We start from the raw sequence: 17,495 nt of genomic DNA on the forward strand, positions 1-17,495 counted from the left end.
GAAGCCTTGCTTGCATGTCCTGTGCCAAAAAGCCATGTCACACTAACCTGACCTCCCAAGTCAGCAGCACAGGGGCAAGTTCAGAGGGTTGTTAGATTTACAATAAACTTTTTTTTTCTGTTTTCTGGTGGGAGCATTGATATGGATTAGTTTTGTCCATTCAGGATCTTGAGGCCTATATGCAATGCAAGCTTTCAGTTGCCAAGTTTTCGTTTTTAACTGTGAGACTGTGCCTACTCAAAGGTCATGCATGGATTTGGTTGCTTTTAAGCCTTATGGTTTATAATAAATTATTTTTTAATTTTTCAATAGAGTATGAAGTTTTGATTTTTGTTTCACCCTCCTATATATACAGATTCAAAGATATTGCAAATTTACTTTTGAAATATATTCTTATTGTATTGTGCCTAAAGAAATTTGAGGGAGAGAAGGGAATGTCATAAAAATATATTGCATGAAAAATTGTTTTAGAAAATTTAAAATTTTTTTAAAATATATATTTCATAATTTTTACATTTCCTCTTCTACTCTCATTATCTGTTTTCTTTATTTTTGCCAACACACAATATATTACTTTAGCTTTTTAAGAAGCCTAGAAATCAGGTTGAGTCTTTCAAATTTACTTTAAGACTATCTTGGTTCTCCTAGGTCATTCGCATTTTCCAACAATTTTCAAAATCAATGTTGCAATTTTCACAAAGCATTCTAAATTTAGAATGTGATTGTGTCGAATCATTTTGTGAAAAACAGACAGCATTGAATTGTACAATCTGTTATCATTCTATTGATTGAGGCTTTTCATTAATTTCTGTTTAGCATTTTCTGGCCTTATATTGCACTTGCTTATTTGTGATGAGCACAGACATGTCTTATCTCCAATACTAAAAAAAAAAAAAAAAAGATCAATATAGTATCACAGACAAGAAGCTCTATCAGACCTAGCAGCATCTATCTGGATTAAATATAGGAAAGTTGGGACTGTTTCTTTACCCATAACAAACCCAGTCAGACAAAGTGCCCCTCAAAATTGACATCCTTACAGATTTGCTCACAGCCCATTTGGAAAAACAAACTATAAAAAATAAATAATGCAATTATTTTGTTGCATAAATCTTAGAAATATTTTATATGCTGAAGATGAATTATAACAATAGCAACATCAATGATGGTGCCATATTTACAATGAGGTCTTTTCTGGAAAGGGCTGAGGACTAGGCACTAAATAGAGGAGATACTGTCCAAAGAGAAGGTATGATGTCCTCACTTTACTGTTTCTAATTTGAAAATGTGCATTGTAGTGCTTCAAGTACCTGAAAGGCCTATGATATTTCTTAAAAGTCTCAAAGCCTTTCTGTAGCGGGCACAAGGTCTTTGTGCTTATAGATAAGTACTAGGAAACTAGAAATGTTGAGCACTCAAGCTTATCTCTTCAGGTAATGGGATGTGTACCTCTGTTTACACCCTGAAGGCTAGGAGTGGATGTACTCAATAACCTGGGAACCTTTGCAGTCTGTAGGGCCAGACCACACCGAGTCCCCAGACTGTAAAGTTTATCCCAGATCCTCATTCCTTAGACTTTTATCTTGAGCATCGTTTCTCAGTAAATAGAGCCACTCTTACAGATGTTACATGTATTTTATAACTTGGTGACCTCTAAACTATCTGTATGACTGAGACCATACCAGATCCTTCCCTAGGCCTTTAAGCTGCCTTAAGCTTTATTGTGCGCATGGGATTGAGATCATTGTTACCAGGAAACCTTTTTCAAAAACTGTACTGTCCTTAAATGCCTAAAATTAACATGCCTGGTGTCAGATTCTAGACATTTAATGCAGACCACCTAAGTTGTGTTGAACCAGATTTTCTCTCTACCATTCATGGATAGTTCCTTGTTCAATAGTAGCATTTTCATGGATCTCCAAAATAGACTTTGGGCCATCTTTTGAAAATTTTTCTAATTACTTTGTCAAATTTATCTTCTCCAGTTGCTCGCTTATTGGTACATGTAATGATTTCCATGACTAGAAAAAGAAATGACAAGAACCCAGTTTGAAATAACAAGAATTTACTTTCTCACAGTTCTAGGAGGTACGTGCGCATTCTGTGGGCCTGCAGTGATTTGAATGTAGATGCAGGGTCTGTGTTCCTGCAGTGATACCGATGTAGATGCATGGTGTGTGCCTACAGTGATATGGATGTAGATGCAGAGTCTGTGTGTCTGCAGTGATACTGATGTAGATGCAGGGTCTGTGTGTCTGCAGTGCTGTGGATATAGATGCACAGTGTGGGTGCCTGCAGTGCTATAGATGAAGATGAAGGGTCTGGATGCCTACAGTGCTATGGATGTAGTTTCTTTGCCTGCAGTGCTATGGATATAGATACAGGGTCTGTGTGCCTGCAGTGCTGTAGATGTAGATACAGGGCCTGTGTGTCTGTTGTGCTGCAGATATAGATGCACATTGTGTGTGCCTGCAGTGTTATGGATTAAGATTCAGGGTCTGTGTGCCTGCAGTTCTATGGATGTAGATGTATTGTGTGTGCCTGCAGTCCTGTGGAGGTAGAAACGGGGTCTGTGTGTCTGCTGTGCTGCGGATATAGATGCACATTGTGTATACCTGCAGTGGTTTGTAGGTAGATGAACACTGTGTGTGTCTGTAGTGCTTTGGATATAGGGGAGATCTCCTTTTTCCCACTTCAGGCTTCTGGTGCTTGATTCAAGTACTTGGTTTCCAGATGTACTCCTTTGTTTGCATCTATTTTAAATAGTTTTTACCCCCTTGGTGCATCTATGTCTGTTTTTTATTTTCTTCTTATTGAAGATACCAGTCAAATTGTGTCAAGGTCCACTGTATAACACTGCAACCCAGAGATAATCATATTTACTTTGAGTGAATAGAATCTTCCTAAAATGTGAAGAGGAGAAATCCCAGCCCACAAGATCTCAACTACACACACACACACACACACACACACACACACACACACACACACACACACACACCATTACAAATAAATGAGGAGTGCTGAGAGATGGAGAAACAGTCTTCATCAGGAAAGAGCATGCCAATATGATTAGCCTTGAAAACAAAAATATGCATAATACTGTACAGACTGAGAAGGTTGTATTTGCATATTTAGGAAAAATGTATGGGATATATACATAGATACATTATATACATACATACATACATACACACACATACACACACACACATATATATAATGACAAGTAATTTAAAAATTCCATAAATTGAAAAAAGAGCAAAGAGACCTTTGTGAGAGACTAGATGGAGAAAAAGAAAGGGGGAGCTGAAATTATGCTATAATTTCCAACAAATAGAAAAAAAAGATACTCAGAGTAGGAGATGCCATGCCACCACAGAGGTTTTCAGGAACAAACAACCAAGAAGCTCTGAGAAGCTTGGACCCCAAGCCTTCTAAATGGGTACATTAATCTTGTCATTCATTTTTGGACTGCCTGGAGGAAGACACTTTACATCTGTCATTTGTACATTTCTGCATTTGGAAAAGATGATGGTAATATTATCAACTACCTCTTATGGAATAAGAGGGTGACTATTTGAAAAGAGAAAAATGGGGAGAGGAGGAGGAACAAGAGGTTGTCATTGGGATTGAATATGAGCACAGTATCTGATACAGATAGAAAATATCATAATGGGACCAATCAGTTTGCACAATAACAATATACAAATTAATACTTAACACTTAAGTCAGGCATAGTGGCACATAAATGTAACCCTAGTGTCCAGATAATGAGTGAGGAGAACTGAAAGTCTGGAGCCAGTTTGGGCTACAGAGTGAATGAGATAAGTTTTCATAGTAAGGTGCAGTCTAAAAATTAAACAAAAATCATTTTCTTAAAAAATTCACACAGTATATTAATTAATATATTTAAAACGTATTTATTAATATGCTGAAAGTAAAAATAGAAATTTGAATTTCCTAATTTTTTTTAATGATTGAAACTGAATCCAGGACCTTACTAGTGAATAACACCCTTTAATTCTGATTTGCAAAACTTCCCTACATGATCTCCTTATTAAAGAAATAGAGTCTAGTTACCATGGAGGACATGCATAAGATAGGGATATTTATGGAGGCTACACATGTCACAAGTATTTTGCCATTTTTATGATACCAGATTCAGTCTAAAAATATTTAATTGGATGTAGATTTGTTTTTGCAGTGTCAAGAAAATGACAAACCATACATGTTTTTCTGAGGCCAATGCATGAAATATCTGTGGAACTATGCATTCAAAATAACACCTTCTACTTCTCACTAAGTGACAGGTTGTCATACAGCATCACAATTGTGACTGTACTGCCACTTCTACCTTGAAGAATGAGTTGCTACTGGGAATTTAGAATTTGGCAGACAAAAAAAAAAATACCCACATTGTTTAATATCTATGCTTTTTGTCTTCCTACAGTGAAATTTCAATTGTACATGACTGGATATGGTGGTAAATATTTAGGGGATACAAAGCATGGTAGTATGGACAGAGTCAAGAAAATCTATTGCTAGTAGAGTGTTGAAATTATCAGTGGTGACAGATGATTCCAACTACAAAGGCCAGAGAAATACGACTATCTTTTTCTCCCTAAATATATATACTTTAAAGTCTGTGGGCAATTATTTTCTAAATAGCATAAAGATGGTGCACATTGGTTTCTGCTTTTACACAAAATTCAGTTTTGCATTTTATTTAAAAAATGGAGAAAACAAACAAACCCCCTACCTTAAAATTCTACAAGGTTCGGGCCGGGCGGTGGTGGCGCACGCCTTTAATCCCAGCACTCGGGAGGCAGAGGCAGGCGGATCTCTGTGAGTTCAAGGCCAGCCTGGGCTACCAAGTGAGCTCCAGGAAAGGCGCAAAACTACGCAGAGAAACCCTGTCTCGAAAAACCAAAAAAAAAAAAAAATTCTACAAGGTCATTATGAAATACCAGTAATAAAATCTCAGATATTTTCTTAATGGGCCCAGTTATGTACAATTTTCCAATCCACTCTACAGAAACAAAAGTGTGGCATCTGTAACTGCATTTTAATTTAAAGCTGTACAGTTCCAGAAATATCCCAGTTAGGACACGAAAGAGTAAGAGAATCTGACATCAAGTGCTTTCCTTCAGTGATATTTGATAGTCTGAGAAGATAGCTCTTTGTGAAAGGTGCTTGCCACACAATTATTAGGACCTGAGTTCAGATCTCCAGAACCCAAGTAAAAGCTAGCACAGGTGCTTGCACCTGTAACCCCAGCACTCTGGCGGTGAGAGGAGAGGACGGGAGAGGAGAATCCTCAGAAGCTCACAAGCTTGAGAGTCCGGCACATATGGCAAGAAAAACTTAGGTGCCCTGTCTCAAGCAAGTGAACGATGAAGCTAATTCGCAAGCCTATGTGTATTCTGACACGTGAGCACACACATTCAAACACATGAACACACACATGAGAGGGAGGTAGGGAAACAGAGAATCCGAGAGACAAAGAGAACGAAGGGGGAGAAATTTTAAAAATAAGATATTTCTATCCAAAGGAAAAATCTAAAGAAAAGAGTACATGGCTTATGATCCTGAACTGTAAGACATGTGCTTATTGAATATGATATTAGTAAACTCTGAAGAAAAACTGAACACAAAATGCTAACTAAAAATCAAGACAATATGATCACTTTCAAAAATATTATAAAACATGGGGACCTTCATAACACTAATAATTCTCTAAAATGCAGTGAACCCCCACAAAACTGAGAAGCCTAATCATAGAAGCATCCAACAAAATCAACTCCGAGACTTGGGGAATATCCATTCTGTCTTTCTGTTACCTGCTACACATTCTTAGTTCTTAGGGTTCCCCATCTGTTTGGAACAGATGTCAAGTCCCATCACAAAGAATGGTGTGTGCTCCAGTCATCTGCAATGGGACCAAGGGAACAAACAGTGGCCTGGCTGCACAGAGTGGATTACTGTCTTACCAAAGGGTGGAAGTAGGAAAGCAGTCTAGATTTGACCTCTGAAGGATATTTTAGACCATGACTAACACCATGTCTTCATCTGCCTTTCATCTGGCATGGGCCCAGGAGTCAGGTAGCATCTTTTTATGGAATCTTATAAACAGCCCTATTCTCATTGAATAGGTAAGGGGAATTGTGTAGCAATTTTGTATTCCAGATCTGGAATTTCTGATGAACACTCCAGCTGTGTTTGACATGAAGAATCAATATTCTACATAAGCTCATTCTGTTCATGCTGAAACACTTTCATGAATCTCTTGACTGTGTAAGATGCTTTTATGAAAATTACTAATATTGACTCAGTAGAAAAAGATACAAAAGCCATTTGCTTAAGTATTTTGGCAATACGCCCGTAAAACATTTTGAAGAATACTATTAAGACCTTCCACTGTACTTTTTATTGCAGTACAATTTCAAAATATATATATATATATATATATGTTCCCTGCTGGTTTATCAAGAAAATGTATTTATAACCACTTTATAGATGCTTGTTTAAAAATCTAAATAGAATACCTAGGGAGGATTACTGTTCAAAATATTTTGAAATTTTCTGTTAAATTACCGTGTACCATAAATTCATCCTCAAAGGACTAGAAGGGATAGTTCAAAGTAAATTGTATTTGGAAGCATGAGGTCTGACATATGTTTATGTTGATAATTCTTCAGAGTGAAGAGATGTATAGCATGGTGAGATCATGGAGAAAACAGGAGACTTTCAAAGTTTATGCACTGACTGTGAAATGTCATTTGCTCGGAAAAAAACAAATCTTGTCAACCCCTAGTAAATAATGACTAAATAACCTGGAAAGTAGCTCAAAACATATACAAGTATCAATTTCTTATGGCCTCTTAATGCTTAAAATCCAGTTACAGAAGGCAATCAACATACTTTATATTATCACATATGAGGTGAGGCTGCAAGTATATTTTATTACAGATTTTACAGCTATAGGAACAAAGATCAATTTTATAAGTTTTAAGTTCAGATGATTAATAGACAATAGAGGCATTACTGAAAACAGATTTCACTTAAAATGTTTTCTCAATATATGTATAAAGTAGAAATAAGTTATAACTATGCAAATTCATGAGAATTTTAAAAATTTAATAAAATATACCATTTAGAAGTAGAATTATCATTATTTAAAATTCACCAGCATGTCAACTATTTTTTTAATGTGACTTATTTTCTATTCTGCAACTGTGATGTGTGTCCTACACATGCTGTATGAATTCTTGCTCAATGATTCCATAATATATATATCTGGCAAGTCATATTATTTCCCTCTCTATTTTAAAATCTTAATTAAGATACCAAATAGTTTATTTTGTCTAAGTCAATTTTGATTTATACTGTTTGAAGAATGAGTTGTAAAATTAGAAGAATGCATTTTCCTTGAACACTAAATAAATGTCCACCTCCTAACTCCCACCCCTCCCAGAGAGATCACTGTTCACTCTGGGACAGCCAGACCAAAACAAAGGGGCATGCCTGGCTTCTATGTCATTCTGAGCTTCTACTTGTAAGACAGGTAGAAACCTGAAAGTGCTTCTGCAGTCACAGCTGAATACTTAACTATTTTGTTCAGCCTTGCTTTTGATTGCATGGCCTAAGACAAATATTATGTGACTAAGAGGTAAACAGAAATATAAATTAATAGTCCCAAATATTGGTTCACTTAAGATTCTTAATTGAAAAATAAGAGAAAGGCATTCAGATATCTCACATGAGGTTTTCTGAGTGGGTCATTATTTCATAAATTCAAATACTCTAAATTTATATATTAGAAGATCCAGGGAAAGTTAAGGAAACTTTGTGAAAACAAATCATTAATTAGGTGACCTTTTCTATTTCTATTTTTTGAGATTGTAATATAATAACAATATTTCTGTCTTTTTTTCCTCCGGGCCTTCCCCACTACCATTCAAATACATGATCTCATTTTTTCACTAATTGTTATTGCATGCATACATGTGGGTGTAGATACATATATATTCTTAAGTATAGCCTGTTCAAGAGAGGAGTTACTTTTTCTTTTTTATTACATTTTAACCATTTAAAACAATCTTAATTTTTAATATATTTTCATCATATTCTTCACTTCCACAAAGTTCTTCCAAATCTTCTTTTCCTTTCTACCCTAGTGGCTAGGTTTTCATTCATTTTTAAAAATATAACAAATAAATAAATACAGTAGAATAAAACAAAAGCTTTCACATCAAAGTTGGCCAAGACAAACCAAAAGAAGGACAAGAGCCCAGGAGAAGGCACAAGAGTCAAAGACCCACTTACATACTCAGGAACTCCAAAAAAACACTGGATTAGAAGCCATAATATATACTCAGGGGATCTAGTGCAAACCCAAGCAGGCCCTGTGCATGCTACTACAGTCTCTGTTACTTCATATATGCTTTTCTCATACTGATTTAGAGGTCCTCGTTTGCTTGGTGTTCTCCATCTGTTCAGCCTCTTGCACTCTTTCTGCCTCTTCTTATACAGGATTCTCTGAGCTCTGAGATGGGGGAAACTGGTGAAGCTCCCATTTAGTGCTCAGGGTTCCAAGGTCTTTCATTCTCTGAATATTGTCTGACTGTGGGTCTCTGTTTGTTCTCATCTGTTCCAGGAAGAATCTTCTCTGAAGATGGCTGAACAAGATACTGAACAAGATACTTAATGGCAGAATGTCATTAAGAATCCATTTATGACTACAGTTTTTCTTTTTTTAGACAGTATTATTGGCTAATACCCTAGGTCTCTGGGTTGTTTAGTCTCTGGTCCTTAGCCACTCAAGCAATATATAGTATGGGTTTCATCTCATGGAATGGGCCTTAAGTCAAATCAGCTATTGGATGGTTCCTCCCACAAGTTTTGTGCCAACATTACCCTAGCATATCTTGAAGGTAGTACACACCATTGTAGATCAAAGGTTTTGTGGTTAGGTTGGTGTTTAGTTAGGGTTTCTATTGCTGTGAAGAGCAATGATCCATGACCACAATAGTTCTTATAAAGGAAAACATTTATTTAGGGTGGCTTGCTTACAGTGCAGAAGTTCAGTCCATTATTATCAAGGTGAGACATGGTGGCATGCAGGCAGACATAGTGCTGGAGAGGTAGCTGAGAGTTCTACATCTTGCAGGCAACAGGGAGTAAACTGAGACACCATGCAGTATTTTGATAATCTGAGCTCTCAAAGCCTGCCACCACAATGACATGCTTCCTCCACATTTTCTTTATCTATTATTCTGCTGAGGAACATCTAGGTTGTTTCCAGTTCTTAGATATTATGAATAAAATAGCAATAATCATGGTATAGCAAGTGTCATTATGATAGGATAAAGCATCCATTGTGTATGCCAAGAATGGTGTTGTAGATAGGGTTCCTATTGCTGTGAAGAGATACCATGACAATGATGACTATTATAAAGGAAAACATTTAATTGGAGCTGGCTCACATTTCAGAGGTTTAATCCATTATAATCACATTGACAATCATTTTGTCATGTAGGCAGATGTGATGCTGGAGAAGGAGTTGCAAGTTCTTCACCTGTATCTACAGGAATAGATTGTCTCGCTGGGTCTAGCTTGAGAATCTGAAACCTCAAAGCCCACCCCAAATAATCCACTTCCTCCAACAAAGCCACACCAACTTCAGCAAGTCGGTACCTTGCTCCTAATGGTGCCACTCCCTGAGTCCATGCAGCCATTTTAAGTCAAGCTACAAGTGATAGCGCTGAATCTTGATATAGATTGATCTCTAACTTTCTGAAGAACCATCATATTGATTTCCATACTGGCTACACAAGTTTGTGCTCACCAGCAATGGGGGAGTGTTCTGCTTATTCTGCATTATCCCAGCATGAATTGTCACTTGTCTTATTGACCTTAGCCATTCTGATAGGTGTGAGGTGGCACCTCAAAGTAGTTTTGATACTATTTTCCTCATTGCTAAGGACATTGAACATTTTTTTATTTATTTCTCAGCCATTTGAGTTTCCTCTATTAAGAATTCTGTTTAGAACTGTAACCCATTTTCTTAAAAGGGTTATTTTTTATATCTATTTTCTTGAGTTCTTACATATGTTGGATATTAGCCCTCTATTGGATATATAATTGGTGTGAATCTTTTCTCATTGTGTAGGATGCCATTGTGTCCAAAATACAATGTACTTTTCTGTGCAGAAGCTTCTCAGTTTTATGTGGTTGCATTTATTAATCATTGTTCTTGGTGCCTGTACCAAAAGTGTTCTATTCAGAAAGTCTTTCTTTTGAAAAATTAGTTCAAGGCTACTCCAGACTTTCTCTTGTATGTTCAGTATATCTGATTTTAAGTGAAGGTCTATGATCCATTTGAAGTTTGGTTATGTGCAGGGTGATAAGTATGGATAAACTTGGATTCTTCTACTCGCAGGCATCAAGTTAGACCAGCACCATTTGTGAAAAATGCTGTGTTATCCAATGCGAATTTCTGTTTGTTTGTTTTTTTAATCAAAAAAAACAGGTGGCTATAAGTGTGTGGTTTTAAGTCTGTCTTCAATTTGATTCCAATGATCAACAGGTCTGATTTTTTGCCAATGTCATGTTTTTTTAAAATTATTACAGCTTTGTAGAACAACTTGAAATTAGGGATTGTGATATCTCCAACAGTTCTTTTATTGTTCAGGACTATTTCAGCTATCCTGAGTTATTTTTTACATGAAGGTGAAAACTGTCATTCTAAGATCTATGAAGAATTGTGTTGGAATTTTGGAGAAGATTCTCTTCAATTTCTTCCTTCAATGACTTGAAGTTTTATTATACAAGTCTTTCATTTGCTTGAATAGAGATACTTCCAAGATATTTTATATTGTTATGTTATTTGAAGGAATTAAGAAAGATATTGTTTTCTTGATTTCTATCTCAGATAGTTTATCATTTGTATATAGGAGGTTTACTTATTTTTGTGAGTTAATTTTGTATATTAAGGCAAGAATTAGAGAGTGATTCTGAAAGTGATAGGGAGCTGCAGGCTAGAAAGAAAGTCAGAGTGGAGAGTGAACCAGGAGAGACATCAGTGCCCCTGTACTCGGAGCTGATGGGGCCCTCCTGTGCTATGGATGACTTCAGGGACCCACAGTAGTGGAAAGAATTTGCCAAGCTGGGGAAGATGCCCTGCTACTTTGATCTCATTGAAGAAAATGTTTATTTAACAGAAAGAAAGAAGAATAAATCCCATTGGGACATTAAGCAAATGCAGTGTGAGTGTACACCTCTTTCTAAAGATGAAAAAGCTCAAGGTGAAATAGCTAAAAGAGTTAATCAGTTGTAGGAGCTTCCTGGTGCAACTTTATAGGTAACTTACACATTCTATCATATCACCTGCAAATAAAGATACTTTGACCCTTTTCTGTTCAAATTGTATCCCTTTGATCTCCTTCAGTTTTGTTATTGTTCCAGTTAAGACTTCAATTATTGTATCAAATAGGTATAGTGAAAGTGGACAACCTTGTCTTGTTCCTCATTTTAGTAGAATTGTTTTGGTTTTTCTCTCCATTTAAGTTGATATTGGCTCTGGGCTTGCTGTAAACTATGTTTATTGTGTTTAAGTATGGCCCTTGTAGCCCTAATCTCTCCAGAACTTCTACCACAAAGGAGTTTTGGATTTTCTCAAAGGCCTTTTTGGCATCTAATGAGATGTTCGTGTGGTTTCTGTGTTTTAGTTTGTTTGTATGGTGTATTACATTTATTGATTTCCTATGTTGAACAATTCCTGTTTCTTTGGGTTGAAGCCTGCTTGAACAATATGGATGATCTTTTATTTGACTTCTTGGGTTTTGTTTGCAAATATTTTATTGAGCACTTTTACATCTAATTCATATGGTAAATTGGCATGTAATTTTCTTTGATTCTGGGACTTTATGTGGTTTGGGTAAACTGTGACCTCATAAAATGAATTGGGCAATGTCCCTTCTGCTTCTACTATATGGAATAGTTTGAGGAGTATTAGCATTAATTCTTTTTTGAAAGTCTGGGAGAATTCTATAATACAATCATCTGGCTTTTGATTTTTTTTTAGTTGGGAGGCTTTTAATGACTGCTTCTATTTCATTAAAGTTATAGGTCTGTTTAAATTGCCTATCTGATCATGGTTTAACTTTGGTGAGTGGTATCTTGATGAAATTATCCATTTCAATTAAATTTTCCAATTTGTTTTTTTTTTCTTTTATTCTATTTTACAATACCATTCAGTTCTACATATCAGCCACAGATTCCCTTGTTCTCCCCCCTCCTGCCCCCTTCCCCTTCCCCCCAGCCCACCCCCCATTCCCACCTCCTCCAGGGCAAAGCCTCCCACGAGAACTGAGATCAAGCTGGTAGACTCAGTCCAGGCAGGTCCAGTCCAATTTGGTTTTTAAAGTATGCCATTATTTCCTTTGTATCTGCTGTTATATCTCCTATTCCTTTTCTAATTTTGTTAATCTGGATATTCTCTCTGTACCTTTTAGTTAATTTGGATAAAAGTTTATCAGTTTCTATTGATTTTCTCAAAGAACCAACCTTACTGTTTCATTGTTGTTGTTTTATAATTTTGTTTCTATTTTATTGATATCATCCCTCAGTTTGATATGTCTTTCCATGTACTCCTTTTGGGTGTGACTTGTTGTTGTTGTTGTTCTGGAATCTTGAATTGTGCTTTTAAGTTACTAATATGAGATCACTTCAATTTTTTTTTTTATGTAGGCACTTAGTGCTATGAACTTTCCTTTTAAAACAGCCTTCATTGTGTTCCATAAGTTTGTGGATGCTCTATATTCAGTATCATTCAGTTCTAGAAAGTATTTACTTTCATTCTTAATTTCTGTCTTGACCAATATTTCATTTAATAGAGGTTTGTTCAGTTTCCATGACTTTAAAAGCTTTCTGTTTTTACTGAAATCCAGCTTTAATGCCTGGTAGTCAGAAAGGATGCATGGGGTTATTTCCATTTTCTTATATCTGTTGACACTTTTGTTTCCAAGTTTGTGCTCAATTTTGGAGAAAGTTCCCTGAGTTACTGAGAAGTTATATTCTTTTGTGTTTAGAAGAAATATTCTTAAGTTAGTTCCAGCATTTATCTGATTAAATTTTGTTTGGATGACTGGTCTACTGGTGAGATTGGGGTGTTGAAGTATCCAGATATCAGTGTCTGAGTGTCAATATGTAATTTATCCTGTTGCTGTGTTTCCTTTACAAGCTTGAGTGTCCTTGTATTTGGGACATAGATATTAAGAACTGAAATATTCTCACTGAGAGGCAGTGGCATACACCTCTAATCCCAGCACTCGGGAGGCAGAGCCAGGCAGATCTCTGTGAGTTTGAAGCCAGCCTGGTCCACAAAGCAAGATCCAGGACAGGCACCAAAACAACACAGAGAAGCCCTGTCTCAAAAAATAAAAATAAATATTCTCTTGGTGGATTTTTCTTTTGTAAGTATGAAGTGTCCATTCCTATCTCTTCTGATAGTTTTGGTTTCAAGTCTGTTTTGTCAGATATTAAAATAGATACACCAGCTTGTTTCTTAGGTCCATTTGTTTGAAACATCTTTTTCTAATCCTTTGTCCCTGAGTTTGTCTATCTTTGATGTTAAGGTGTTTTTCTTGGTGGCAGCAGAAGGATCGATCCTGTTTTTGCATACATTTTTTTAGCCTGTGTGTTTTTATTGAAGAACTGGAACCTTTGATGTTGAGAGGTATTGCTGATCAATGATTGTTGACTTATGTGTGTGTGTATGTATGTGCATGATTGTGCTTCTGTTTTGACTTTACTGGTCTGAGATTATTTACTCCCTGTGGTTGTTTTTGGATTTAGTTAACACCTTCAGGTTGGAATTAATCTTCTAGTATCTTTTGTATGGTTGGATTTGTAGATCAGTATTTCTTAAATTTGCTTTTATTATGGAATGTCTTACTTTCTCTATCAATAATGATTGAAAAATTTGCAAGATATAGTAGTCTTGGCTAGCATCTCTGGTCTGTTAGAGTCTGCAGGACATCTATCCAGGTTCTTTTGACTTTAGATACTCCATTGAGAAATCAGGTGTCATTCTAACAGTTCTGCCTTTATATGTTTCATATATATATATATATATATATATATATATATATATATATATATATTTGCCATTTTCATACTCTTTCTTCTATACATTGTGTGTGTGTGTGTGTGTGTGTGTGTGTGTGTATTGAAATTGGATTCTTCTATCATATAATACATATGGACTACAGTTTCTCTTCCCTCCATTCCTCCCACCTTCCATAAACCCACCTCCCCACCATGATTACTATGTGCTAAGGGAACTTTATTTTCTGGTCCAATCTATTTTGTGTTCTCCATGCTTCTTGCATTTTAATATGCATCTCTTTCTTTGTTTAGGAAATTTTTCTTCTATAAATTTGTGGAAAGTATTTTCTGTGCCTTTGACCTGGGTTTCTTATCCTTTCTCTATTCTTATTTATCTTATATTTGATCATTCCATGCTGTTTCAGACTTCCTGGATGTTTGTGCCCAGATTAGATTTAACATTTTATTAGACTGATAAATTTTATTATTTCTTCATCATGTTATCAGTGCCTGAGATTCTGTCTTCCTTCTCTTGCGTTTTGTTGGTGAAGCTTATCTCTATGGTTCCAATCATTTTTTCTTTCCAAATTTTAATCAGTTTGGGTTTCTTTAGTGATTCTATTTCCATTTCCAGAGTTTGAATAATTTTATTCTTTTGTTTCCAGTGGGTTTTGTGTGTGTGTGTGTGTGTTTATGTTGATATTTTATTTGTGTACACCAATAAAGCTTATCTGAAAATGAGAGAAAAAAGCCAGTCACTATGTTAAACATAGAAGACAGGCAATAGTAGCACATGCCTTTAATTTTAGCATTCAGTTGGTAGAGATCTAGCCTGATCTCTGTGAGTTCAAAGCCACACTGGGAACAGAACCAGGCATGGTGGCACATGCTTTTAATATCAGCACTAACCATGGAGGTCTATACAGACAGACAGGAAGCTGTGTAGCTGGGTGGAGAGAGGAAGTAAGAGGGCAGGGACAGAAAGTCATATTGGCTAAGGATTTCGAAGTAGTAAGAATGTGGCTAGCTTCATTCTGCTTCCCTGATCTTTCAGTTTTTACCCTAATATCTGGCTCCATGTTTTCTATTAATAAGACTGTTTAGCAATTCATCTTACATGTTTTCATACATTTCTTTAAGAGATTTATGCATTTCCTCTTAAAGGACTTCTATCATATCCATATAGGTTATTGCAAAGTATTTTTCTTGTGTGTCAGCTAAGATGGAATATTTAGGGACTGCTGTGATAAGGTTGCTGGACTCTAAATGGAGATATTCCCTTGGCATTATTGGCTGTGCTTCTCAGCTAATGTCTAGGCATCTGGTTTGGGGAACATTATAATTCTAGGTGCTCATATCTGGTCTTATCTTTGTTGGGTAGGTTTTTTTTGTTGTTTGTTTTTGTTTTTGTTTTGTTTTGTTTTCCCTCTTGGTTTCTGTTTCTTCTCTAGTTCTTAGAAGAGTGTTGTGACTGTGCGTTATCTGGTAGGAAACTATTCTGGGATCCTGATAGGTAGGGGCATTGGGGGTTCCAGGTTAAATGTGTTTCTGGGTATTAGTACCTGATACTTAGGAATGCAGATGGCCTGGGGTTGCTGGAGGGATACCATAAAAATGAAAAAATGAGGACAGAGAGTGAGGAGGTGTCACAGCAGCTGGGGTGAGATTGAGACACTGGACGTGGTAGAATGGAGGGAGAGGTGATTTTCTGCAGTTAGCCTGTCTGCTTCCTTGGTCAGAAAGGCTTATGCATTCCTGGGAGTGACTTCTCAAGTTGGAGGTTGCAACAAAGAAGGGTAGGTGAAGAAAGTTTGGAGGGGGAGACCTATGTGATCCACTAGAGATGGGTGCAGAAAGTGAGGCTACAACAGGCATTGTACTACAGAGCCTGGGATGACACTGTGGGATTGGAGATGAAGGAGCAGAGGGAGGGGTAAAAAGTTGTATCCAACCCGCTTGCTTCCATGCCACGAAAAGCCTATAAATTCTTAGGGTGTGCTTGTTGGAATTATGGGCTGAGGTAAAGCAAGAGAGAGGAGGGGAAGTTAGGAGGGGAGGATCTGTAGGATCCACTGGAGATGGTTGCAGGAGGGGAAGGGAGGACACAGCACGTGCTCTACTGTAAAGCTGGGAATGAATGGTGAATTTGTTTGGAAGGACAGAAGGAGAGGTGAAGCTTTGCAGTTACCCTATCTCCTTATCTGACTGGAGTGTAGAGGTAAATTATTTTAAGAGTCAATACTAAATAAGAGTAATCCACAGAGTTCGTTTTAATTTAGTTTCTTAATTTTTAGCAACAGTGATCTCTGAATCATAACATTTCAAAGCAAGAATTAAAAATATCAAATGTATAAGAATTTATCCTTCAAGTAATATATTTGTCTTGAATAAGTCTAAAAGGGAAACATCAATCATGATTATCTACCTGTATGCATGCATCTAAAAGAAGATAAATTTTGCATTAGCCCTCCATTTCCCCATTGACTGTTCTGAGAGTCCACATGTGGATTCCTTTTTAGTTTTCTCTTCTAAAATGATCTTTTATGATGCACCTTTAGATACAAAGCAACAGATAAGATCAATCATCTTTGGCTTACTTTGAAAAAATCATATGGCTGTCTGGTTGACCTAGAAAAACTGTACATTATTACATATAATTATTATAATAAAAATAATATATATATTTGTTTGATCCTAAAGATGGGACCTATTTTGACAAAAGAAATATTCAAGATTTTTACTGTTAACACATTAAAAAAATAATATTCAATTATTTGGAAAATAATGTAAAATAATTAATGTAAAATAATGTTTAATTGTTTAGAAAGACAGTATAAGTATTTATTTATAAATTTGTCCATAATTAATTCAGGTTTTTATTATCAGAAGGGTAAAATAATTACATATTTAGAAATAAAAACATGAAAATTAAATGAGTAGCACATAAAACACAAAGGAATGTAAGATTATGATATATGCATGTGCAAATGTGACCGGGTTGCATAGAAGCAGAATGAATGATTTGGTGGGAAAATTCTATATTGAAATAGATTTGATCCTCTATTTCCTGTTACTTAAATATTTTAAGTAGTAACTATAATTGATATTTTAAAGGTTCAATTTAATGACTCACCACAAAATTTTAAATACAGAGAGGCTGTTATTATATATGGATTTTCTATCAATGCCTCAGTCTTGGCAATATGTTGTTCAGAGTCCATGACATATAAGAGGTCAACCTGAATGTTTGCTATATACTCTTGTTGGAATTTAAAATTTTATTAAACTTTTAGCATTAGTCCTAAAAGGCACTAATTCTTTAACCCAATTTTTAGTAAAATAACATAGTTGTTCATGAAAATATTTTCTTTTCCTAGGTCATT

Source organism: Peromyscus leucopus, chromosome 2 (assembly GCF_004664715.2).
Source record: "Peromyscus leucopus breed LL Stock chromosome 2, UCI_PerLeu_2.1, whole genome shotgun sequence".
Classification (NCBI taxonomy): Eukaryota; Metazoa; Chordata; class Mammalia; order Rodentia; family Cricetidae; genus Peromyscus; species Peromyscus leucopus.